Source organism: Rhineura floridana, chromosome 5, assembly GCF_030035675.1.
Source record: "Rhineura floridana isolate rRhiFlo1 chromosome 5, rRhiFlo1.hap2, whole genome shotgun sequence".
NCBI lineage: Eukaryota > Metazoa > Chordata > Lepidosauria > Squamata > Rhineuridae > Rhineura > Rhineura floridana.
In genome coordinates this window covers 7,647,216-7,673,762 of record NC_084484.1, presented here as the reverse complement: position 1 = coordinate 7,673,762, position 26,547 = coordinate 7,647,216, and the positions used below count along the sequence as shown (strand labels likewise).

General features: G+C 42.6%; 1 long non-coding RNA gene across 1 annotated transcript in view; it reads right to left on the bottom strand.

The window, feature by feature from the left end:
* The window catches only part of LOC133386215 (uncharacterized), a 34,716-nt gene extending 12,156 nt beyond the window's left edge, over positions 1-22,560 (bottom strand). The window contains exon 1 of the long non-coding RNA XR_009763094.1: positions 22,142-22,560. This is a non-coding gene — a long non-coding RNA (uncharacterized LOC133386215). The remainder of the gene's footprint in view (positions 1-22,141) is intronic.
* Between the last annotated feature and the right edge of the window lie 3,987 nt (positions 22,561-26,547).

Genomic DNA, 26,547 nt, shown 5'->3' with positions numbered 1-26,547 from the left:
TTTGTAATGTTTCTATGTAATCGAATTGGAACATTTTGTACTTTTACTTTATCTTGAATAAAAGAAAGAAAGAAAACAGGTAAAAACACAATAGCTTCTACATGCCTGGGTAGGCTTGCCTAAACAAAAATGTTTTTAGCAGGTGCTGAAAAGAGTACAATGAAGGTGTATGCCTAATGTCAATAGGCAGGGAGTTCCAACGCGTAGGTGCTGCCACACTAAAGGACTGATTTCTTACAAGAGCAGAACAAGTACTACATAGCACCTGTAACATAGAAAGCACATCTTGAACTTGGCCTGGTAGCAAATCAGCAACCACTGCAGATTTCAAAGCAGAGGTATTGTGTGCTGATAGGGCCTCCCTCTTGTTAGCAATCGTGCTGCAGCCCCCAAGTCAGGTTGTGCTGCATGGGGATTTCTGTGGCCTTGGCTGACTGGCTGCCAGGATTCTTTTAGGTTTGGGTTTTGGTTAGGAATCCTGAGTAGTTATAGGATGCTGAGTTTTCTGCCTTACTCATAGGAATCTTGTTGTGCTTGTACAGTATTGCATTTAGGAAATCATCACCGTCTTTTATTTTTATTTTTCTATTTACATTTCATTTACCTTCAACCTCACTCCCTTACAGCCATAGAATCAACAACAGTGGTTCCATGAGCTCAGCTCAACCCCCTTAAACCCACTAATGATACACCTTGTTGGTTGCATGACAGTTCGTTTCTTGCCCAATAGTGGTAAAAGAGAATTCACATACTGGGAAGCATGGCTGCAACTGTTGTTCCCAAGCTGCTGCATGAAGTTAGACTAAACCATGTGTGTTTTCTCTCTGTCAGTCATTATTCAGTGGAATTGGATTGGCTATCAAAGTGAGTTTATAGCAGCCCACAAAGTAGACATAAAAGGGTAGAGAGTCTTCTTACTCTTATTCATTTCTCAGACCTCTTTCTGAAGAGAAGGGTCAAATCTGTAAAGTAATTTGGAACAGCCATGTTGAAAGGTAGGGGCAGGGCAATCCAGGCAGAGGGTTGCCAGCCCTGCTTTGGATATGGATAGCTTTGCTGAGGATCTCTGGTCAAGCTTTACAACAGCACAATCCAAACCATATCTACTCAGAAATAAGTCCTATTGAGTTCCATGGGGCTTAGTCCCTTAGTGTATTCAGAGTTGCAGCCTTCAGGGGCATCCATCTTTACTCCTGAGTGCTCTCATCTAACATCCTCACAACACAACATCCCCCTCTTTTCTTCCTACATTGGCCTTCTGGTGACTCTCCTGACCTGAGGGCACTTAAACCCTTCTTGCCAGAAGCAAGTAGGCTGATTAAATGTTCCTTACCCAGGCTCCATCTTTTAGCTAAGATTTCTATCTTTTCCTAATCAGAGAAATGTTTTTGTTTGAATTGTATGCTCCAAGCAACTGTGGTTGATGCTTAATGTATCATCCTTAATGACATCACCCTGGCCCGGCCCATGACATCACTCAGACCTGCCCCTGTGACATCACTAGGGCCAACCCCATGACATCACTAGGGCCAACCCCATGACATCACTAGGGCCCACCCCATGACATCACTAGGGTCCGCCCATGAAATCTCAGGGCTTGGGATGCTTCTGACCTGGCAACCCTAAAGTACATGCATGTACACTCTTCACACTGAAACTGAATGTATAGTTTTGGGTAGGAGGGGAGTAGCGATGCCAGATCTCCAGCAAATGGCCGGAGATTCCAGCCCCGCCCTTGCTTTTCTCACCTCTGGCCAGAATTGCCCCCATGTTGTTTAATCTCTGGTTTTTGGCCAGAGTCTCCGGTTTTTGGGGGGGCCCTCCAGCTCTCCGGCTACAACCCTTAATCTCTGGACTCTCAGCTTCAATTTAAAAAAAAATTAAGTTTCTAGGTGGTCTGGTTCCCGACATATACACCAAAACATCAACCGCCCCCCCGTGCGACTGTTTTTTACAGATTTTTAGAACAATTCCTTGCTCTAGCTACAACTCCCATCAGCCCAATCCAGTGGCCATGCTGGCTGGGGCTGATGGGAGTTGTAGTTTTTAAAAAGTAACTTTTCAACGCTCTGGCTGTAACCCCGCCCTTTCAGGATTGTAGCCAATGAACCCAGGGTTGTGACTTGTTGATCCAGGCATGCCTAGGCTTAATTTCAACATCAGAAAATGGTGGCTTTAAGATTTTTGCAGTTTGCGTAGGTAATATGGCTTAACGTTGTTTTTTCTCTTCTGTCCAAGAGTCAGACCCTGGGCTATGAAATATGAAAGTATTTAATTCAATATCTGCTTTTCTGGGAGTAAAGCAATTCTAATCCCATGTACCTGGAGGAAACCCCATTGAACTCCATTAGAACTTACTTTTGAGTAGACATGGTTAGGATTGTGCTGTAAATTAATGGGAGTCTTGAGTAAACATAGCGCAGACTTGTGTTTGTGTTGTAAATCTTTCTCTCCTCCTCCAACCCTATTTTTAAAGAAACTAGGCAGGGTTTATCACAGTTGTTATTATGTAGGAAACTAATACTGGTTTTTTAAAAAAATGAATGAAGTTTATTTATTTATTTTTATTTATTTATTATTTGATTTATATCCTGCCCTTCCTCCCAGTAGGAGCCCAGGGCGGCAAACAAAAGCACTAAAAACACTTTAAAAATCATAAAAACAGACTTTAAAATATATTAAAACAAAACATCTTTAAAAACATTTTTAAAAGCTTTAAAAACATTTTTTTAAAGAAAAGGTTTAAAAACATAATTAAAAGCAATTCCAGCACAGACGCAGACTGGGATAAGGTCTCAACTTAAAAGACTTGTTAAAGGAACAAGTTCCTTATCACTTCAGGGTACCATTTTCCCTGGTTGAGTAAGCCCCATTGAATACATTGGGACTTGCTTCTGAGTAAACAAACATAGGATTGCACTATAAATATCTTTACAGGTTGTATAAATAATAAACATATTTGATAGTCATGCTTATATAAATATTTTCATAGAATCATAGAATAGTAGAGTTGGAAGGGGCCTACAAGGCCATCAAGTCCAACCCCCTGCTCAATGCAGGAATCCAAATCAAAGCATTCACGACAGAGGGCTGTCCAGCTGCCTCTTGAATGCCTCCAGTGTTGGAGAGCCCACTACCTCTCTAGGAATTGGTTCCATTGTCGTATGGCTCTAACAGTTAGGAAGTTTTTCCTGATGTCCAGTCGAAATCTGGCTTCTTGCAACTTGAGCCCATTATTCTGTGTCCTGCACTCTGGGACAATCAAGAGGAGATCCCGGCCCTCCTCTGTGTGGCAACCTTTCAAGTCCTTGAAGAGTGCTATCATATCTCCCCTCAGTCTTCTCTTCTCCAGGCTAAACATGCCCAGTTCTTTCAGTCTCTCCTCATAGGGCTTTGTTTCCAGTCCCCTGAGAGGATAAGGGGATGGTCCGCATTTATTTAGTGATTAGCTTCTCTCTCTTCCCTATAGTTGGATACTGAGACTTCCTCTCCTCTAAAGCATATCAGAGAGAGAAAAAACCCTGCCCACTTTAATTCTAGTGACTAGGATTTTCCTTCCCTGGGGAAGAAAAAGGATATTATCCTTATAAAATACGCTGAAGGTTCTGTTTATAGTTAATGTTATTATGTATGAGGGATTAATGGAGGTTGTTCACAAAATGACTGCTCAACAACTGTATAGTTGCCTGTAATAAGGAGTTTATATATTATTTACAACACTGTCTAGAATAAGGTCCTGGGTACAACCTTAACGGTATATCTGTCTTTCCAATTGTTTGTGTGGGCAACTTTTGCTTCTTGGCATACCTAGTTAATTCTGCTTGGCCTAGCTGAGGCCTTGTCTTAGTCTGGGAGTCTCTCAGAGATGTTTCCTCTTGAAGAGACTGAGTTGAATTGAACCTTCCAGAAGTCTAGTCATGTAGTGTGAATCCTCTGCAACGGTTAGTTCCTCAGCATAGGTGAAAGATAAAACTAATACTTGTAAACAGGAACACAGTCCAAAGAATCCTCAGAATTTTGGAATGGCACAGAAGATATCTGTCCTATGCTAGAACTGCTGTTACAGCTGAGGGCTGTGGGCACATTAGTCACTTCAAAAGCAAAGAGAATTGTTTTTCTGGCTGCGTTTTGAAGTGACACTGCCATCAGCTTCAGGGCCTGCTCCAAAGGGCAGCCAGGTGGTGATTCGCAGCAGGATTGCTGCTGTGGGTCACAGAGTTAGGTTGAACGAGGGAATGGCGGGGGCTCCAAAGGTCCTGCCCTGCAATGTCCCAAACCACGACAATCTGACCACAAATCAGGCCATCCTTTGTTTTGCACTGCTGTGTGACAGTTGTATACCTACATATACCATTTAAAGCTACAATACAACCCCCCTTGGGGGATGGGATTGGACTGAGGTGTCCGTCCACCCAGCCCTGCCAACCGCAGCATCTCTGTGGGCAGTCATCACTCTGCCACTGCAGAGTTCCCTGTTTTGCCAGCTGAACAGGTGGAAGTGCTGCTAGTGAGTTTCCCGCTGGCAGTAGCCTGCAGAAAGCCCCAAGGCTGGTGCAGCAATTTTCCTGGCCATCCACCTTCCACCCCAGCTGGCATAACAGGGCTGCAGATATGCAGTGGCTCTGCATCAAACCCTGCCACTGCTCAGCCAGAGGTTAGATTGTTCTGCCAGTAGAGTTCAATAAGAATCAGTGAAGGCCTTTGGCTAATCAAGTAATTCATCTTGTAATATATCATTTATATAAGGTTTTGAAGATTTAAAGGAAACACTGGTCATCTTCATTTTCTATTTCTATATTAACTTTTAATGAGGAACAGCCTACCTGCTTGTTAAACCCCATCTTCCCAACTGCACAAAAACTTATTTCACACTGCACAACTGTCTTTTGGTACGGCACAGTATACATTAGGAAAAAATGCCATTTGTTACATGTTCTCTGTCACATAGCACTTAGGAGTTACAAGAGCCAAGACATTCATATCTGAAGAAACATCGTGGCTGTGTTCCTGGTTGAAATGGTGTCATCTATAATCTAAACTGGGAGACTGGTGCTCTGTAGACTAGCTCCAGAGCACGAACCAGAGGTTTACTAACAAAACAGGAAACTTTTCCGTGATTACCCTGTGGGCTGAAATAAATTTTACTACAAACCAAAATTATAATGGTAGGGAGTGTTTGAAAACCCAAGATAAAAATGGCATTCCTTCCTTGTTGTGTCTTTGTGCACTGCCATCTGAAGTGGTGGCCCAACAAATTCAGAAGGCACCAAACTGATATTTCTTCTTAAACTATGATTGCCACAAATTACATTATTGGCTTACTACTTCCTTTTGTTTTTACGCATATTGTTAATTCTGATGGTTACCTATTTGATAGTATTTGTTCAGCAGCCTATAATGCTGAACCTTACCTCTTAATCACTTGCGATAAGCTGTCTAGCTTGAAATAAAAGATGCTTGCCAGCTTCATGTGGAACAGAAGAAAAAGCTCTTTATCAAAGCATATTAGCATATTTTGCCTCATTAATAACTGTGCTGCAGCTTTAATTTGCTTAATTATCACATTTCAAATTCAACATGGTAGCTAATTAGCGCATAGGCTGGAAAACATATCTAGAATCATAACCCATACAAACAAATTCCTGCATGAACACCTTTGTACCCAGCCCATTTCTTCCACAAAATCAATCTTCTTATTTAGCTCTCCTGAAATAGCAACAATCTGATTGATAATGCAGTTAAGTTGGACTGTTCTGATATGGGCCAGTTGGAGTTCTACCACGTATTTCCAAAGTGCTTAGCAGCTGCACCACAAATATGGCATTGTGTTCAAATATACATTCTTATGAAAGGTGTACAAATAAGAATGGTCCAGCAAGATGAATGCAGCCACATTGTGGTGAGCCACCTCTTGGTTTTGCTGCCTGCCGTGGACTGCTTAAACAAGGGAGACTATCAAGCGCTTTGTAGTCCATTATGTATGAAAACTGATAAGAAGACTGAATAGGCGCACTAGCTTCCCACCACCACCATGCTTTACCCTTCAGGAGCACCAATATGTCTGGCTAGCACACTGGTTCTACACAGTAAGAGCACAATCCCCTCACACTGTGGACACAGCATACACAGACAATTGCCATATTTCAATAGAGACGTATTTTCCCTTATCCCTTCTCTTCAGTGTGTTTGCGCATGCACACAGACACTATGTATATTTTCAACTACATGTTACCAAGCAGATGTAGCAAAAGACACGGGTCGGTGATGCCCACACATCTCTGTGCAGTCTGGGTAACAATTAAAAATTTTTAAGACCCTGGCTGTGGGGACAGGGAGGAAATGTCTACTGCCAACTCGCATTTCCCTCACGTTCTAGACAAAAGAATCATGTGATGTGGTATCACTGCAGACAACATTTACATGCCCTGGGATATATTTGAAATAAATGAATTCAGAAATAATTCCCATTGATTTCAATGTGAGGATGAAGGGTGCAATCCAACTCATGTTTCTGCCAGGCTGTGGGGAGTTGGATGCAGCAGACCCCCAGCTGAGTTGGCAGGCTCCTGGCACTGCAGGCTCCACCAGCAGAAGCCCCCCACCGCAGCTGAGCTGCGGGACCACTGGAACCCTGCCAGCTTTGTGTTGGCTTACTAGGCCTTACTACCAATGTGTTTTTTCATCAGGTCTGAAATGTTTCAAGATGTATGGGAAAGCAGCCTTATCTGCTGTGCTGGCCTGGGAGCGCTCATTCAAGGCCAGACAGTAGTTGTCATGGTAACTGGAGATAACAGCTGGGAAAGTTGTAACTGCTGTTAGTTCTTCCTTCTTCTGTGTGTGTCTTTGAAGCAAGCAGGTCTATCCTTGAAGGGGGGGGGAGAATTCTACTTGTAACTATCCTCTTAAGCCTTTGGCCGTAATGTCTTAGTAAAGACTCTTAAACCTTTCTCAAGCCTCTGTGAAGTTTCTTGCTCAACTTAACTCCAACGTAACGTATGCTGTTCACGCAACAACGCTCACACATCAACAGGGTTATGGGCCCAGATCCACAGCGCGTTACACAGGAGTAAGTGGCTGGTCTGAATGGCAGACGGAGTTCCAGAGAGGGCAGCTTGATTGATTGTGCCAGACAGAGGTGAGCAGGATGGCTGCTGTAAACATGTCTGGAGGCTTGCCGATGGAACGACTTAATGAAAAGAATTATGGAAGCTGGAGGCCAAGGATGCGGGCTTTGTTGATAAAAGAGGATTTATGGGAAGCTATTGATGGAACACCCCCTGCACTCCTAACAGCGGCCTGGACTCGGAACGATGAGCGGGCGCAAGCTTTTATTATCCTGGCTCTATCCGACTCTCAACTGCTACACGTGAGAGATGTTACAAACGCCAAACAGATGTGGGACGTGTTGGAGGCCCTTCATGTGCAACAGACCGCAGGATCTAAATTGTGTTTGGCAAGGAAGCTGTACCAGATGCGCTTCACGGGTGAGTGCGAAATGAGTGAGCATCTCACGGAATTCAGACGCCTATTTGCTGAGTTGCAGGATCGAGGCATGGAACACTCTGTCCTTCAGAAGACCTATTTGATCCTGGCTTCACTCGATGGGACTTGGAATAATTTTGTTATGGGAATTGAAGCCATGCCCGATGGTGGGCTGAATGTAGCCTTTATTGAAGAAAAGCTGACCCAGGAATGGCAGCAGAGACAGGAGGCGAAAGGTGCCGTGCCGAAGGAGGCAGCAGGAAACAAGCAGGAGCAACAGCGGTTAAAGGCTTGTTATTGTTGCGGAGCTCGTGGGCATCTTCAGAGAGACTGTGCAGTCAAGCGAAACTCCAGGGACGGAGGCTGGAAACAGAGCGGCAGTGTGAACTTTGTTTGTAAACAGAAGTCTCAAGATTTAGGACCTGTTAACTGGATTCTTGACAGTGGGGCGAGCCATATATTAATCAAAGACAGGAGTTTGTTTTACACGTCTACAGATGAGCAGGACTTTGTTCAACTGGTGGATGGATCACGCAAGAATGTGGAGGCTCGAGGTCTGGTGAGATTTCATAAACTTGGAATACTGTCAGATTGTTTGCTTGTACCAGAATTGGCTCATAACATATTGTCAGTCAGAAAACTGGTGAGTTGTGATTTTTCAGTCTTGTTTCACAAAGACAAATGTTATGTAATGAGGGGAGATCAAGTGTGCTTGCAGGGAAGCCTTAATGATTCACAGTTTGTAATAAAAAGCAGTCAAGCAGGGTGTGCTGTGTTAAACGCTGAGGCACACACACATCAAGGCTGCGTCCATGAATGGCATCAAAGGCTGGGGCATGCAAACTTTGACACGATAAAGAAAACCCCAATGCATAGTGAAAACATGCTGTTGAAAGATTGTGGACAGTTAATGGATTGTGATGCACGTCATAAAGCGAAAATGACAATTGCACCAATAAACCGGGAGGCTGAGAGAACCACAACAGCTCCCTACCAGTTAGTTCATGTTGATTTATCAGGGCCAATAAACACTTCACGAGGAGGTGCGAGATTCTTTATGGTACTGGTAGATGATTTCTCTAGATACACTAATCTTTATTTGCTCAAGCATAAAAGTGAAGCTGAGCAGAAGCTGAAACTGTTCATTAAGAGAATCGAAACTCAACGTGGCGTTACTGTGAAAGCGATACACTCAGACCAGGGAGGGGAATTCACGAGTAAAGCATTGAGTGACTTCCTTGAGAGTAAGCGAATAAAACAGAATTTCACTGCTCCATTTAGCCCGTTTTCCAACGGGACTGCAGAGAGAAAAAATAGGGTGCTTCAGGAAGCATTGAGAGCCATGTTAATGGATTCCAGTTTAGGGAATTCTTTCTGGGGAGAGGCAATTTTGTATGCGAATTACATTCACAACAGGATATTACACAGTGCACTTTGAATGTCTTCTTATGAGAAACTCACTGGCAGAAAGCCGAAAATACAACACATTCAAAAATTCAGGGCACGTTGCTGGGTCCACATTTCACAGGGAAAAAGAAGAGGCAAGCTTGCACCCAGAGCACAGCAAGGGTTTATTTTGGGATTTCAGAATGCATATTTCAGAGTTTGGTTACCAGAAACACAACAATTAATTCTGAGCAGAAGCATTAAAATTGCAGAAAAGCCTTGGGATCAAAGGCAAACAGTCATTCTTACAGGATCAACTGACACACAAGCACAAACGCAAGCACAAACATTCAAACCAAACCTTGACATAAAAGTGGAAGGCACACAAATTCCTCTCAGGGATGCGTTAAATGAACTCATTTGTGGGAAACGTAGAAATAAGAAACTCAAGGTTGAAGAAATGAAATTTCCTGATCAAGCTGTGCCAAGTACCAGCTCAGATGGGGGGGCTGAGAGAGCAGAAGCTCTAGTTCCTTTGAGACGCTCTACAAGAGCGAACATTGGCAAACCGCCTGAAACATTTACTGTGGGGGTAATTACCAGCCCAGGTATGCATAAACAGGTTGAGATGGATCCAGAGACACTATATTTGACCTGTGTTCAACCGAAATTTGAGTGAATAAAGTTATGAAATGTACTGAGATGTTCTGAAATGTACTGAAATGTAAACTGGATCTGTATGATGCATTATCTTTGTATTGTAGAAATGTGTTATTGTTATTGTTGTAATGGATTTACAGACATGATGAAAGGGGGAAGTGTTGGCTTACTAGGCCTTACTACCAATGTGTTTTTTCATCAGGTCTGAAATGTTTCAAGATGTATGGGAAAGCAGCCTTATCTGCTGTGCTGGCCTGGGAGCGCTCATTCAAGGCCAGACAGTAGTTGTCATGGTAACTGGAGATAACAGCTGGGAAAGTTGTAACTGCTGTTAGTTCTTCCTTCTTCTGTGTGTGTCTTTGAAGCAAGCAGGTCTATCCTTGAAGGGGGGGGGAGAATTCTACTTGTAACTATCCTCTTAAGCCTTTGGCCGTAATGTCTTAGTAAAGACTCTTAAACCTTTTTTCAAGCCTCTGTGAAGTTTCTTGCTCAACTTAACTCCAACGTAACGTATGCTGTTCACGCAACAACGCTCACACATCAACACTTTGCTGTGGTCCACTGTCGATGGCCAGCTCATGGATGGAGAGCAGTCAGATGCCGATGGTGACCCATAAAATGGGGCATTCCAGAGGTGTGCAGCGGAGGAGCCACAGGGGGGACTTATGCAAGTTTCTCCTCGCGTTCAAAGCCCTCCCTCGGGTCCCAATCCAACTGAAATCTCCATCGGGCAAAAGGCTGGTGGAGTAAAAAAATTGTAATGGGTGTCTACAGGGAACACTTACTCCCGAGGAGGCCAATTCATGTGAATAAGAAAAGAAGGGGGGGAGGGAGCCCCAGAATGTCAAAAGAGGGAAATTCCAAATAATGTAGATTTTTTTATTCATGTGAGCCAGCCTCCTTCCCGCCCATGCATGGAGCTCCTGACAGAGCTGGCGCTCAGTGGGGCCAGTGGCCTGAGCAGCAAGTGGACACCACAGAGCTTTCTGCTGGCTCCTTCTCTGCCGACGCTCCTCCGCCTGCTTCCCACCATTTGGATTGCTCTGTAAGTGTGTGCTGAAATCTCTCCTATTGAAATCATTGGGACTTAAAAGGTATTTGACTGTAATTGTACCCACACACCTTTTGTAAACTAGAGGTTTTATTTATTACAATCAAGCAGTATATACATTTTGTTAAATAAAAATAATAAAAAAACTTTGTTTCTGCTTAAACTATCTGCAGTGAAATATCTAATCCAGTTGAAACTGCATTATTTCAATCTACCAAGAATAACTTATTTTCTGGAGAACATGCCAGTATGTTACAAGAATGGCAAGGAACAATATCAAGTTGTATATGGGAAATAAAAAAGGCAAGGGTATCCAAGGTAATAAGGGGAGAGCATCGTTAGAAGGGAACACTGGGAATTCCTGATTTTGAATTTTATTATGTAGCGGGCATTTTAACATGGGTTGTGCAGTCAAGAAAGAAAGTCAATATTTTAAAACCATGGAAGAACACATGGTGCAAACAAATATTTTAAATTTACAATGGATGACCAAAAAGTCTAGAAAGAAATGGTACACTAGATAGAGTTATATATAGTTAATAATAGACTTACTGTAGGATAAAAATAGTCATACTTGCCTGCCAACATGTTACCTACTGAGAGATTTAATCTGAATGGTCATTTTGGAAGTTTTAGGTTGTGGCAAGAAAATGGTATGTGCAGTTATGAAGACTGGGGGACAATAAGGACATGAGGCCAAAGTGAGAGAGAAAATGCCTAGGACACAACCAATCTTTCAGTATATTCAAATAAGAACTTAATTAAATAGGATGGAACAAAGACAGGAAATTGGAAAACAAAATCTGAAAAACTGATTAGGAAAAAACAAGTTAAGTGGTTCCTGGGCTGCTGGCAGATAGGTAGAAAGGGCCACTGACAGACAGGTAGCAGAGGGCCCAGGTTTTTAACTTTCATTTAAAAAAAAAGTTTCTAAGTGATCAGGAGAAAAAAGTTATAGACCAACATGTGAGCCACCCCCTCCCACAATGTCAATGAAATGAGCTAGCCAGCTGCTCCAATCCCCACCCTTTCAGGTTTTTAGTCAATGAATGAAGTCAGAGCTGTGATTAACAAGAGACTTGTTGAACACCAGGCAATAGCTATAAACCGTGGCCAGTGCTGAAAGAGCTGCATTTTCTGCTTTGTCTCTGCATATTGGTTAATGATGTACATGTGCACATCATATGCTTGAGTAAGCATGTAGCTTGCAGCAGCCTGCCTGCCCGCTTCTCTCTCTCTATGCACATCCAGCACGAGGTCCAGAAGATCAAGGAAGCACACATAGCACAGCAGGATCTTGGTAGGCATGCACAGTAAACAATTTCAGTGATGATGATAAAACGTACATTCAGTTTTTAAAATTATTTGCAATTTATTTGCACATAAAAAGTGTATATGCAGCTTATGATGTCCATTATAATGTGCTATAGTTCTAAATATGAGGAGTCATACAAGTTTAAATTTCCCTATGTTGCTGAACAGGGCAATTTATTTGTCTAATTCATAGGCTGTTTTGAAAACCTTCCCAACATGAAGCTTTAATGCTATACTCACTTTTCTGGGACTAAAGATGCAATCCTAATCCCACATACCTGGGAGTAAACCCCACTGAATTCAGTAGGACTTACTTTTGAGTAAACATGTTTAGGATTTTGCTGTAGATCAATGGGACTTTGAGTAGGCATAGCATAGTGTTGTGTTGTTAATCCTTCCCTCTCTTGCTTTTCCTCCATCCCATGCTATTTTAAGGCAATTAGGCAGGGCTTACTTAGGTGTCACTACTGTTATTTGGCAGGAAACTAATACTGATTTTTTACTGACCAACTGGTTGTGACAACAAACTATTATATGGAGGGGTGTATTTTTACATCTCCAGTGTGTGTGCTTTCCAACAACCCTATGAGATAGGCTCTGCTGACATTTGGTTCAGTCAAGGTACACATGCTTAAGAGTATGTGTATGAGTGTGGATGTGGGTGTGTTAAAGGCTTTTTTGTAATTTGCTGTAAAATACAGGTGGAATGTTGCAATTGGGGAGGGACTACCTTTGTGAATACTTTTCTTCCTCACTGCAAGGTTTGTGAATATGACATGACATATTTGCACCTCAGTTTTCTTCCTAGGTCCTACCTCCCCCTTTTATCTTTGCAAAAACCCCGTGAAGTAGGTTAGGCTGAGAGTTGGTTCAGTCAAGCTGCACATGCTCTCTCTCTCTCTGTGTGTGTGTTATTTTCAGGATTGGCAAGCTTATTTGTTGGTATCTTGCTGTAAAATATCAGGACTGTGGAATTTTGTAGTTAAAGCAGTGGAGAGACTGCCTTTGTACATGCCCCTCCTCACTGCACAGTTTGCAAATATGACATGATATATTTGCACCTTGTTTTTCTTCCTAGGTCCTCCTTCCCCATTTTATCTTTGCAACAACTGTGTGAGGTAGGGTAGGCTGAGAAGTAGTTCTGTCAAGCTGCACAAGTTTTTTTTTAGCTGCTCCTATTGTTTTAATTTTAACGTTTAAATGTTATTTAATAATTAAATGAAAATAATGCCCTGTGAGGATGGAAACTTTGAAAAGCAGGTTAAAAATGTGTTAAATACATCTTAAATCAAGATTGTAGATTCAAATTAAGTGTTCATATTGGTAATACGTGTACATAAGCAGCAGTTCTTGGCAATAGATTGCCAGGAGGTGGGGAGTGGTAAATGTTGTGGGCCCAATCTACAAAGAGTGTACAGGGCCAGGAAATCCTGTTGGCACCCAAGTAATTTCTGAATGATACCAATTGCTGGCTCATAAACATAATGAATTAAAACATAGGTATATGGTAAAATGGGAAAGATATTTACAAATGGAAATCCTGGAAGTAGTATAGTATTTCTTATTTGGCTTAGACTCAAATTTTACAGTTGCCAACAATTCAGCAAAAATTGTAGTAAGATGACGCTACTGTGACATTGGTCACTATGGGCAAGCAAAATGGTGAGGGGTAACAGGGGTAACAGAAATTGTTGGTTTTGTGATCAAAGAAAAGAAGATTTTGTTCACATCTGATGGAAAAGCTGGAAAGCTGAAAGGTATTGGAGGATAGTAATCTTAGTTATAAACCATTTTGTGGGGCTATGTTTGACATAACCTGCTGTTATGTTTACCGAACAATGTAAATAATAAGATGATACCAAAATATGTCAATATTTAAATATTCTATATATTAACGTTAGCTAAGATTCTGTTTGTAAAGGCTTTGGAAGTGGTGTGTAAAAAAATAGAATTTATTTGTTGTTTATGGGAACAGACAGCCATAGAAAAACAACAGAAGTTGACAAGAATGGTAAAGAAACACAGAAATTATAAGAAAGGCTGGAAGAGTAGAAGCTGATTGTACATTATATAAAAAGAGAAGTAGGTATTTCTGGGATTGATGTAGACTTTAAATTGTTATAATATAAGCAAAGATAAGAAAAGATACTATATGTTCTTATATACGCTTTTATGACTCTACAATGGCTACATGTATGTCTGTATTCAGAATGGCTTTATTTCCCAATAGTAATAAACCTTCAGTTTCTTTATTCTTTCAACTACCAATCTTACCAGACTATTCATTTCTGCTGCACTATATACCAAACTCCAGTAGTCTGGAGGCTGGTCATATCAGAAGTAGTAGATGGACCTCTGGAGCACTTAGCAGCATGTTATCAACAGTTTGCTTGGCACTTTCAGGATAAAGTCACCCAGCTCCATAGTGCCTTGGATGCTGCTGTTGCTGCAACACCACTGAAAGTGTCAAATGCAGCACTTTCTCATACTATGGCACGGGGAAGAACCTCTAGCCCACAGACCAATCTTGGCCCTCCAGGGGGTCCAATCTGGACCATGAGGCCATTGCTGAAAGTTGCTTGGAGATGCCTTGTTCCCCTCAAAGAGCTTCAAACAGAGCGACTGACTGTTAAACCACTCTGGCCACTGGAGCTCTGTCAGGGGAATATGAGTCTCCTCTCAGCACCCTTCACAAACCACACTTCCCAGGATTGTTTGGGAGAAGACATGACTGTCTAAAGTGAAATAAAGGTCTGGTGTGGGTGTGGCCCCTTGATTAGGCAAGCCAAGCAGCTAGAAGTCTGGCTTTTAGAACACTGACCAGGGCCAGTTCTAAAGGGCGGCCAGGTGAGGCACTGGCCTGACGGCCCCTAAAGCTACAAGGGGCCCCTCAGCTGCCCCTCTGCTCCCCTTCTGCAATCCATCCCCCCCACGCATCATCCCTTTAGGGAAACTGCGGCCGCCATCTTCGTTAAGGGCAATGGTAAAAGACAGCAGACAGGTAGGTGGGGGCTTGGGGGGGCACACGCGTGTGCACACACATGGGGACCCAGGGCAACCTGATGCCCAAGGGCCCCAACGTGCCTGGAGCTGGCCCTGACACTGACAGTTGGTTCTTACTGAGCATGCCCAACATTATCATCGAGTTCAATGCTAAATTTCTTAAATTAATTAAAAAACAGCCAGGCATTTTTTTATTTTTTTTTACTTTTAAACTGCAGAAGATGAAGGCCAGAGTATGGGGCAAGGTCAGTAATAGGATTACAGGTACTCTGTGAACATGGCTGATTTTTAATTAATTTTGACAAATTATGAGAACTCTCAGAGAAAAAAGTCCAAAAGGGGTCTGGTTTTTTTGTCTCTCTTTTTACATGTAGAACTCTCGATTCTCTCTGACTGTTTTGTGCATCGCCATGAAAATGTAGAGGGTTGTTAAGCAAGCGTTTCTGAGTTCAGGACTATGTTTTGTAAGGTTTTGTTCTGAAATGAGCTTATGCGAAGCATCAGAATGGCATGGGGGTATTTTCAATTTAACATTGCGGATGTGAAAAATCCATGCTGACTCATAGTATACAGCCTCTCATTGCTGTATAATTTCAGCAGGAATTTAAGTTTTCTGATTTCATGGTTAATTTTAATTCAGATTATAATTTATAGCTTTACTGCACGCTGCATAGAATGTAAAGTATTAAATGGTATATAAATTATTGAAATAAATAAATCATACTTTAAAATAAACAAAGAGTGATATTTTAAGATAGACAATTTGTCCCAAAAATAAAACCCTGATTTTCTAAAGCAGGGTTCTCTGCTTGCATTTCAAGGGAGTGGTGCAAATGCTTTTTGCCATGAAAGGAGAACACTATACTGCATGCCTTGATATGATGATGTTTAATAAAATAGAATAATTATATAATTAATTAAATAGGAAAGCATCTGAACATTCCACAAGTCAGTGATGTAAGCCAATCACACTTTAAGCATTATCCCTGATTAACCCTCCATTTTCTGGGTTTCCTCCCATAAAGAGGTACTTAGCTTTATGTGATGCTGCTTATGTAGGCTTTTATTGATGGTGGCCACGACACTAAATGGTTAGGATTTGGGATTTATGTTTTACCTGTTCTAATGGGATTGTTTTATATTCATTTATTACACTATTATCCATCTCATGCCTTAAGAATAGAGAGGGTTATTCAGTGAAATAAATGCAGCTGGTTTCTGAAGAGGCTTAGTTTATTTTTGTAGCTTGGTAATTAATGAAATATGCATGTTTTAGAGGAAATATAAAGAGGGAAGGTAGCACTGACAAGCCACTAAGGCCATCTACCTAAGCGACTTTCATCTTTGGCTCAAATATTGTTGGCTGAGCTGTTCTGGAGATATTTCAAGAAGGTACAAACACAACCTGAAACCCTGTTATCACCATGGCTCTCTTGTGCCCCAAATATCAACTCATCCTCACCTTCTTTATTCCTCCAGTCTCATCTGTCTCCTTGGCATTCGCAGTAGGCAGCTGCACCAACAGCTCTGCTGTTGCCTCCAGGTGTGTCATGTGGTCACACCGTAGCAGCCCTGGCTGAACATCTTTGTCCTCCAGGATATGGTTTTCCTTTGAATCACCTTGAATGTGAGGATTCTACTTAACCAGGATTTTTTTTAAAGCCAGCTGCATTTTTCTAGAGTTCCTGAGGAGCCCCTCATTTAAAAAAAAATCCTCACATAACAGTACACCCTCATCTTGTTTTTCAAGGCACATTTGCCTGCGATTATTGAGAAACACAATTTTATTTTGCAGTATTTTCATTCAAGTAACATTTCAGCTACTCAGAGTCCAAACAGCAGAAGTTTCATTTGCTGCATTTATTTTCAAGAAACTTGAATAAAACAAACTGCAGAGTTTGTCTGTTGCATTAAAAACAGCAAGGTGGCACCTTAAATGCTAGCAGATTTATTGTGACAGAAGCCTTTACGACAAAGTCGGCTCTAGTTCACAAACACTTATGGTGCTATAAATCTATTAGTCTCTAAGATGTCATCAAACTCTTAATTATTAATAAAACAATGAGAATGAAAAGTGAATAAGATATATTTATTTAAAATATTTATATGATGGATTTCCATCAAAATTATCCAGATTTTAAAAGTAAAAACACAATTTAAAAGTAATTTAGAAATAAAAACACAGTTAAACATTCTAAGCCAACCAAAAACAGAACCATGTCAAAAAAAAATGACTATAAATTTTTAAATGAAGTAATGATAAAACAGTAATAAAATAGCAGGAAATAACCCAATATTCATTTGCAACCTCTGAGGTTCTGTGAAAAAGAAAAGTTTTGAGCAGATGTAGTATTTAACCAGAATGGAGCCAGGTCAACTCCACTAATGAAAAGGGTCTGGCTCTCATGATCACTCACCATACCTCAGAAGCTAGGGGTGTTTGGAGAGTGCCTCTGAATTTGATCTGAGTGATAAGGCAGGTTCATAAAGGTGTAAGTCAAAGGTTGCCAACCTTTTGTATTAGGGGCACATGTTGAATTTTGAGAGAGTGATGAGGACACTCGTCACAAAATGGCTGCCATGGGAATCATGGCATAACACAAAATAAGAGAGAGTATAGTCATTACTGCTTCTCTATGCCCTACCCCTGCCCAGGAGAAACTCTTGTTTACCATGAGAAATCAGTTATGTCCTGCTGGTCCCAATTGTAGAGATACAACTGCTAAGGTCACAAAAGCCCTGTTTTCACCAATGTCAATGCTAAGCTAAAGCCTAGGCTGCCATCCTGTACCCACTTACCTGAGAGTAAGCCCCATTAAACACAAAGACATCTACTTCTGAAGTGGATATGTATACCATTGTATTGAAAGTTAACTATACTGTCAATTCTTAATGAGTGTCTGGATATCAGCTTCTGCACAGCAAGAGACATGCCTAAGTCTCTTTGCAAAGATTTCCCATTTGGGATTTGCCATTTGGAGAGGGGATTCTTTATCCACCTGCACTTATTGTATAGTAGTATTTGCAGAACATAACTGCTAGGGACTACCTGATCTCAGACAAACTCACCACAGGAAATATGCATCTTGGTTGCTAGGGACAAAGGAAGGGCAAACTACAGAGATTCCAAGGACTACTGAAAAATAAGACAAAAGCAGAAAAAGTTTGCAAAAAGATGGGGGGAAACAGAAGCTCTTTAGGACCCCAGGGATAACTACTGCCTGGTGTCCAAACAACTCACTTATCAATCACAGCTCTCATTTCACTCATTAGCTAAAAACACTAACAGGCAGGAGCAGCCAAGCTGGCTCATTTCAAATAAATCACTTAGAAGGTTACCTGCACATTTTACTTCATAAATTTCTTTCTAGGAGAGCTAAAGACTTACTTTTTCCTTAAATGAAAGCTCACACTCTGGGATCCCTTCCTGGTGGTGCCTATGAAGGGCTTTGCAGGCACTATGGTGACCATGGGCATTGCATTAGACGCCTCTGGAGTAAGTGGTTCTTGAGATATTCTGTGCCCAGGTTACTTACGTCATTGGTGGGGGCATCTGTGACCTGGAGGGTGTCACATTTGACCTCGGCCTAATTTCATTTGGCCCTCTGGTCATTGTGGGCCCATTCTTGCTCCCCAGACCACATTGTGCTTGTGGGGGGGGGTCAGAGAGAGAGAAGGAGACTCAGCTACCTGATAGTGGGTCTGGGGGTGGTGGGGGAATCTTGCAGTGAACCACAAGCTGATGGGCCAAGCTGGGGAAAGAGAAGGAAAGTAGGAAAGGAAACAATCAAACTGTAGGGAGCCAAACCATATAGAGCAATGAGGGTGGAAGAAGAGAGAGCCCTCTGCAAACAACCAGTTCTAACCTGTGTTAATGGGGAGGAGCAAAAACAGAGAGATGGAGGGAGTGTGGCAAGCACAGGGAGAGAGAGAGAGAGAGGAGACAGGGTTATGCAATCCTGCAAACTCTGTCCACTTTTTTCTGTGACCCCACTCACTGCTGGCATATGCCTCCCAGCAGATTTTATCTGAGGAATGTGGCCCTCAAAAAACAAAGTTCCCCATCCTTGATTTAGGTCATTATCCCAAGTCAGCAGTGGGGAGCCTCCAGCCCTTGGGCCTAATTAGGCCTTGCAGGGGTTCTGCTTTAGCCCCTGAGCAGAGCTTGGAAAAGTTACTTTTTTGAGCTACAACTCCCATCAGCCCCAGCCAGCGCTGGCTGGGGCTGATGGGAGTTGTAGTTCAAAAAAGTAACTTTTCCAAGCTCTGCCCCGAGGCCATTTTCCCCAAGCCATGCCTACTTCCTGTGGTGTAGCAGATGAAGACACATCTCTCTGCCAAAATTGGCGTTTGCAGGCACCATCAAAGACACTTGTACCTGCATGATTTTATTTCAAACCACCTGGGCAAAAGAAGTGAGATTTGCAGCCACAGCTGATCAACCACAACTGCAAACCTCTGTGCTTTTGGCTATGCAGTTTGATCTCCCCTGCGAAAGAAACCGGATTTGCAGGAGACGCTAATCAGCTACAGGTTGTTGTTGGTGCCTACAAATCCCTGAGCCTTTCCCTGGTGGTTTGATTTCAAACAGAGGCAAAAGGAAATAGCCCCACTCACCTATCAAAATGGCCCGTGCAGATTGTGGGAAGTAATAATCCAGTTTCTAGCTAGGAAAGGTTCCCTGCTCCTGCCTTTAGGTCATTACCAGGCTGCAGCCCTTTGAATTGGGAGCAGAAATTTATCTGGGGCTAGTGAAATTGGTAAAGTATCAGAGCAACATGCTCTATGCAATACAGATGGGTCTAGCTTTGCTGTTATATTCAGGACCAGTTGAGTTTCTGAACAGTTTTCAGAAGCAGGCCTTGAGTACAACATGTTACAGTAGTATAACATGGAAGGGCATGAAAGACGCTGGCCAGATCCTTTGTACCCAGGAGAGAGAGCACACCCAATTTACCAACATCAACTGATAAGAACATTCCTGACCGACAGCACCATCTGGGAACAGCAGAGAATCCAAAGGCACCCTCAAACTTTAAAGTGAATCCTTGATAAAGAATAAATCTCATTCAAAACAAGTTGAATACATGCCCCTAAGGCCATCTGAACCCTCAGCCAGCCATCAACACCTCCATTTTGACAGGATTAAGTGGTTTATTTGACTTCCACCACTATTGCCAGACACCAATTCACAAGTGCAACTGCCCCACTAGGATCATTGGAAAAAGAGGAAAAAGCATACTGTGTACACAGCACCTAATCATATCTGAAGGCTTTTCAAGGTGTGTCAGTGTATTGGTTATGAGCACACTGCTATCATCAGCACAAAACCTCCATGTGGCTGTTACATGGAATCTCATAGCACCTTAAAATCTCATGGCTCTTGATGAGAGCCTCAGAAGGCTATGATAATGAATATAGCCTTTAGTTACACACAAAAGGGTAATGAACAACTACAGAACACGCTAAGGGCACAATATAGCCAAACGTCTACTGATTGCAATGCAAGAGAGCAAAGCATATTCTTAACTATTCCATTGAAATCTAGGGGACTTAAAAAGTGTTAAACTTTGAAGTATACACTATGTGTTTAACTTTTTTAAAAGAAAACAATATCATCAAACATGAGTATCATAAAGGTTCTGAACATTTGCTTTAAATATAATCTGTAAAAATGTGTGTGTATATATATTGTTTTTCATCATACTGGTACCAAGCTGATTTTTTTTTAAGTGGCACCTAACAGCATGACCCTCAGAGCACAGCTGCATCATCAACACATGTGTGTGTATGGGGGTGGGGGACAATGATGCCATCAGGGCAGTACTGTGGGGCAGACATTCATGGCCCCACTTTCCAGAATGAGCAGAAGGATCCCCAAAAGTAGCAGGGTTGCTTACTTTAGGTTGAAATAAGTGAAGTAATGTACATTGCCATCTAAAGGGGTGGTGGTGATGAGACTGTTAAATCCAAAGTCTAAAATTACATAACTACTACTGTGGGGGAGGGCTTTATTGCACATATGACTGTCATGATCCTGGAGCCAGATTCCCTTTCTTCATGAGATGAGGTTGGGGACTTGGAAACAGAAGGGGACTGGCACACAGGACCAATCCCAGAAGCGCTTCCATAAGATGAGTCTGTGGTTCCAGTGCCTCTGTCTTTGGACTTGGTGGACTCTACTGCAGAAGCCCCAGTGAGATTAGAGTGCCCCCCTCCCAGTTCTGTCAGACAGCTACTGGAGCTGGCTAGCGCTCTTTATCTGAAGAGGAACCTTCCAATGAAGACAGGGTTAGCAACGGGGATGCAGATGCTACTATTAAAGGGCTCAGTCTTAGTTGGATGGCTGCTAAAGCAACATCAGAGTTCTGCTATCTGTTTGCTTTCAGCCTGAATCCTGCCCAAGGCCTTGCTGCTGTGCAGGGAAGTCACACCTTCAATATGCTGACAGTTGGACGGATCTTCAGATTTGCAAAACTGATACCCACAGAAATGTAAGGACTTGAACCAGTATAAGTGGAGAAGGAATTGATAACATGCTATATCCTTCACCTTCTGTAAAGCTAATTGAAAGAGCTTCAGTGGACTTTGAAACAAGGTACAGCAACTCACTATACCAAGTCCCTGTTTTTCATCTGGGTAAACCATTGCACTGATCTGCTGCCAAAAGGAAAAAAACTGTAAAATTCAGAAATGTTTCTGTCATGCCCGCCCGACCCTCAGGGTCCCGGGAACATGCATCAGGCTCAGACCCCCACCCTTAGGGAAATGAGACTGGAACCAAAAAGCTATTACTTCACCCTTGCCAAGGCTGTGTACGCTCACAACAACCCTGCAAGGTAGAAGGTAGGCTGCCACCACCCCTGTATACTGGTCCACTCAGAGCCAGGGGATCTCTGAGCCCAGAAGGTATATAAAACCAAGGTCCTAAAAGGCAAGAGTCACAGTTACACTCCTTGCCAGGCACCTCTGGTTTAACACTTAAAATCCAAGCTTTTAACTTCTTAACCCTCTTTGGTAGTGAGTGACTGAGGTTGGGTCAAAACACTGAATTTAGAACCACCCCTTCTCTTAAATGAACACACCAGGTTAAATAGAAGTAGCTTTATTAAAATATATAAGTGCACATATCATATAGCAGCAAGTAATCCTTTAAGACCATTCACCCAACAGGGGTTTAGGTTCTTACAAGAGAATTCATACACACAACAAGAAAATAATAAACTAGCTCACCTAACTACTTACATACGAGGTAGTTGGTTGCGTGGCACCTCTCCTAAGAGAGATGGATGTTCAACATAAAGCAATGGAACCAGACATAGGTTGCCTTCCCATAAGCAACCCCAGGAACCATAAGGCAGAAAAGGTTTGGAACTCTGGTGCCAGTCAGCATAGGCAGAGAACAGAGAACAAAGGCTGTGGGTCCCTAGCCCTATACTTAAGGGAAAAAGATCCTAACGGTCCAAGATTAATTGACCAATCAGGAATTGACTGATGTAACTTTCTTCTCGATGTTTCTCACATTTTCGTGCCTTCAGGCCCCCCTCCCAACGGTGTTTTCCAACTGCATAGGCCAAGGATGACCTTGGGTGCCAGGCACTTGCTAATCAGCAAAGATAAACAGGTGCAGCTTGTTAAGGCTTCTTCTAACCGTCTTCAGCTGGGAAAATGAAACTTAACTTTGCAAATTGGCAAGGCCTGTCTTGTCTGACTATAACCATCTCCCAGAGTCCCTTACTGGAACCAAAGTGTTGTCATCAGATTTCTAATAACTCATGACCATTACAGGTTCATGACACGCCCCTTTTTGGGAAGATGATGTCAGAACTCTGAATAGTTCTGCGTCATCACCACAGCAACCAGGAATAAGGGAACAATCAGAAAAAAAAATTCCATCAACATTACAATACAGCATATAAAAAAGAGAAAAAAAAAACAATTTAATACATTTTAGGCAAGTGAGCTACTTCTTGTCTTATGCCTTCTAATTAAGTTCAAAGTTACAACATAACAAACAATAAAGGAAAAAAAAAAAGAAATAAGGGACCCCTAAAACACCCAAAAAAAAAAAAAAACTTTATTATAAAAAAAAAAATAAAAAAAATAGAATAAAAAATGGGGTGATCCAAAACTGGTCCAAGTTCAAAAAAGGTCATAAGCCGTAAAATCTTTAAAAAGTCCATAAAACATGTTAAAAGCGTAAAAGAGTAAAACAAGGTCTAAAAACGGTCCAGAGGTCATCAGAGCCGGAAAATCAGTCAGTGGAATAGGCATGAATCAAATATCAATCAACTGGAACAGATAGGCGAGATAGAGCATCAGCTACTATATTATCGCGCCCCTTTATGAACTGAATTGTAAAATCAAAATCTTGGAGGGCCAGACTCCAACGTAACAATTTTTGGTTGGAGTTTTTCATCCTGTTCAACCAACACAAAGGAGAATGGTCTGTCTGCAATTGAAAATGACGTCCCCATAGGTACGGGCGTAACTTATCAAGAGCCCAAACCAAAGCAAGACACTCCTTTTCAATGGTAGCCAAATTGCGCTCTCTTGGAAGCAATTTCTTACTAATGTATGCAATAGGGTGCAATTCTCCAGCAGCATCTTCCTGGAGCAAAGCAGCTCCAAGCCCAAAGTTAGAGGCATCCGTCTGAACTACAAAAGGGCTTGAAAAATCAGGAGCTTTCAAAACAGGATAGTTTATCAACATCGTCTTTAAAGCATCAAAAGCACTTTGACATTTATCAGTCCAAATGACACGCATTGGCATAGTCTTTTTGCACAGTTCAGTTAGAGGGGTAGCAACACTACTAAAATGTGGAGCAAATTTTCTGTAATAGCCGGCTAACCCCAAAAAAGATTGAACCTGTTTCTTGGTCTTAGGGACAGGCCAATTTTGAATAGCTTCGATCTTAGCCTCTAGGGGTTTGACACAATCCTGCCCCACCCTGTGGCCCAAATACACAACTTCCCCCAGACCAAATTGACATTTCTGCGCTTTGATGGTTAGTCCAGCGGCCTGCAGTCGCTGTAAAACAATTCTCAAATGGTTCAAATGCGACTTCCAGTCAGGGCTAAAGATGGCCAGATCGTCCAGATACGCACAAGAAAATTCACCTAGGCCATTAATCACAGAATTAATAAGCCTCATGAACGTGGCTGGGGCATTTCGAAGTCCGAATGGGAGAACCTTGAACTGGAACAAACCCATATGCGTGACAAAAGCAGATTTCACAGCAGCGTCCCCATCTAGAGGCACTTGCCAATATCCCTTAGTTAAATCCAGTGTAGTGATGTATTTTGCTGCTCCCAGTCTTTCTATTAAATGGTCCATCCTAGGCAAAGGATACGGATCCACTTGGGAAATCTGGTTCAGCTTCCTGTAATCCACACAGAAACGCACTTCATTAGCTTCCCGTTTAGCCACTAGCACAATAGGGGAGGACCAGGGACTGGTAGAGGGTTCAATAACTCCCATTTCCAGCATAGCTTGGATTTCCCTCTCTACCACTTCTGCATTTCGTCCTATAACTCGGTACGGAGAAGCTTGCATAGGGGGATGATCCCCGGTGTTAATGGAATGAATAGCCAAGTCAGTTCTTCCAGGCTTACTGGAAAACATAGGTTTAAAGTCCATCAGGATTTGAACTAATTGCCTTCGTTGCTCCTGAGTCAAACCTTCGGGCAGGGTAATTTCAGTTATCCCCCCTGCTTGTTGACTCTCTGTAACCAAATCCAAAGAATCCTCTGCAAATTCACACGCCTTGGTACAGGCCATAATTAAATGTCTATTAGGAGGCTCAGCTTCCTCCGCTGGTAATAAAACAGCCGAGTTAACTTCTGTTTTGCTTTTACAACCTTGAAGGCTTTCCTTCCTTTTTAGAACTGTCTTACTTCCTTGAGAGCCAACAGGCGGCACTTTACATTCCATCAGCCCCCCTCCCCTGGGCTGCAAAAGCGAACTTTCTTTCTGCGGCTTAGGCAAGCACACAGCCCGTTCCTTTAAAGCCTTAGCTTCTCTCCCACTACCTTTCCAGGTGTCTAACAAAACTTGAGACTTAGCAAGAGCATCCCTCTCCGCCCTACGTTCAGTCTCTTTATGGTGCAGGAAGAGCAGGTCTGTTCCTATCAAAATGTCCCACAAACTGTTGGTTGAATGAACTAGAACTCTATGGCGCCCAGTCCAATTCTTGTATGAAAGCACTAGCTCGGCCACACGAGCTTGCACAGCCCTGGGTCCATAAGCCGTGACAGTCACTTGTAGGTCAGGGACATATTGCTCTGGCTTCACCAAGTGTTCAGCAACACTGGAGAGCTCTGCGCCCGAATCTACCCGTCCCATGACCTGAATACAGTTAACATATATGGGTTCTGAAAACTGCGTTCGAACCCATTCCTTGCATTCCGATGAAAGAGGTTCTGGACAGTCCCTCCCTTGCAGCAAACCATCCTTTTCTTCTCCCTCTTTGCCCCCGGATATATTTTGTACAACACTCACCGACAGGGCTTTAACAACTGGTCCACGAGGGGTCTCAGGACGGTCTTGTGAATTTGGGGCAGAAAATACAAAATCCGATTCTGCTCCTTCATTTTCCTCGGCTGACGACCATGAAGAAAGTTCAGGAGGTTCCGCTCCAGGGGACGTTAAGTCTCTCACACGTGCAACTGGAGCAACCTTTGGGTTCTTCCTTCCAGCAGGATTGGGCTTAGACAAGATTTTAGAACAGGAATTAGCCTTATGACCAATTTGCCCACATTTAAAACAAATTATTTCTTCACGGGGCTTCTCTTGCAACGCAGCCTCGGGCCGGGCGGAAGGTACTTTGAAGTAGCCAGCAGGCCCCCCTTTCTCTTCCTTCGCCGGTTGCCCTGGTTTCTGCATACCTGCGGTCTCTCGCCTCGGCGGTTTCACAGGAACGTACTCCGGTCTCCGAAACAAAGTATACTTTTCTCCAGCTCTGTTTTTAAACATACGATCTGCTAGCATGCCTGCTTCGGTCAGAGAACGGGGCTGCTGGTCTCTGACCAGAGCCATCAAATCTCGAGGGAGGCGTCTGTAAAACAGTTCTTTTGCAAACAGATCTAAAACCTCCTCTCGGGTTACAGCCTCGGCTGTGTCAGCCCAACGTTCCACATTTCTGCCCATCCGTGCAGCAAAGGCTGAGAAGCTTTCCCGAGACTTCTTCTGGTCTGCTTCTAAATGCCGAAAACAATCTTCTGATGTTAGCGCAAAGTGAGACTTGGCTAAAGCATAAAAGTAGTCAAAATCATCTGCATACTCCAGTGGCAAAGAGTTCAACAGTTCTCTCAACTCGCCTTCAGCATTAATGCGTAAAGCACTCATCCAGTACTTTTTAGGCACACCTTGATCTCTACAAGAGTGAGCAAAAACTTGGAAGAAGGTAAAAATGTCATCTGTCTCACGAAAGGTCGGAAAGGATTTTTTATGGAGGTCTGGTCTTCCTCCTCGCGGTTGTTGCATCTCACGAGCAAAGTTTTCCCTACTCCGGCGGTCTTCCTCCATAGCCTTGAACTGCAGGGACAACAGCTTCATTTGCTTAGCCAGGTAGCGCTGCATGCTCCTAGGCAACTCTTCCTCATCCAAATCTGATTCCTCCTCATCTTCGCTATCCTCAGTTTGCTTAGAC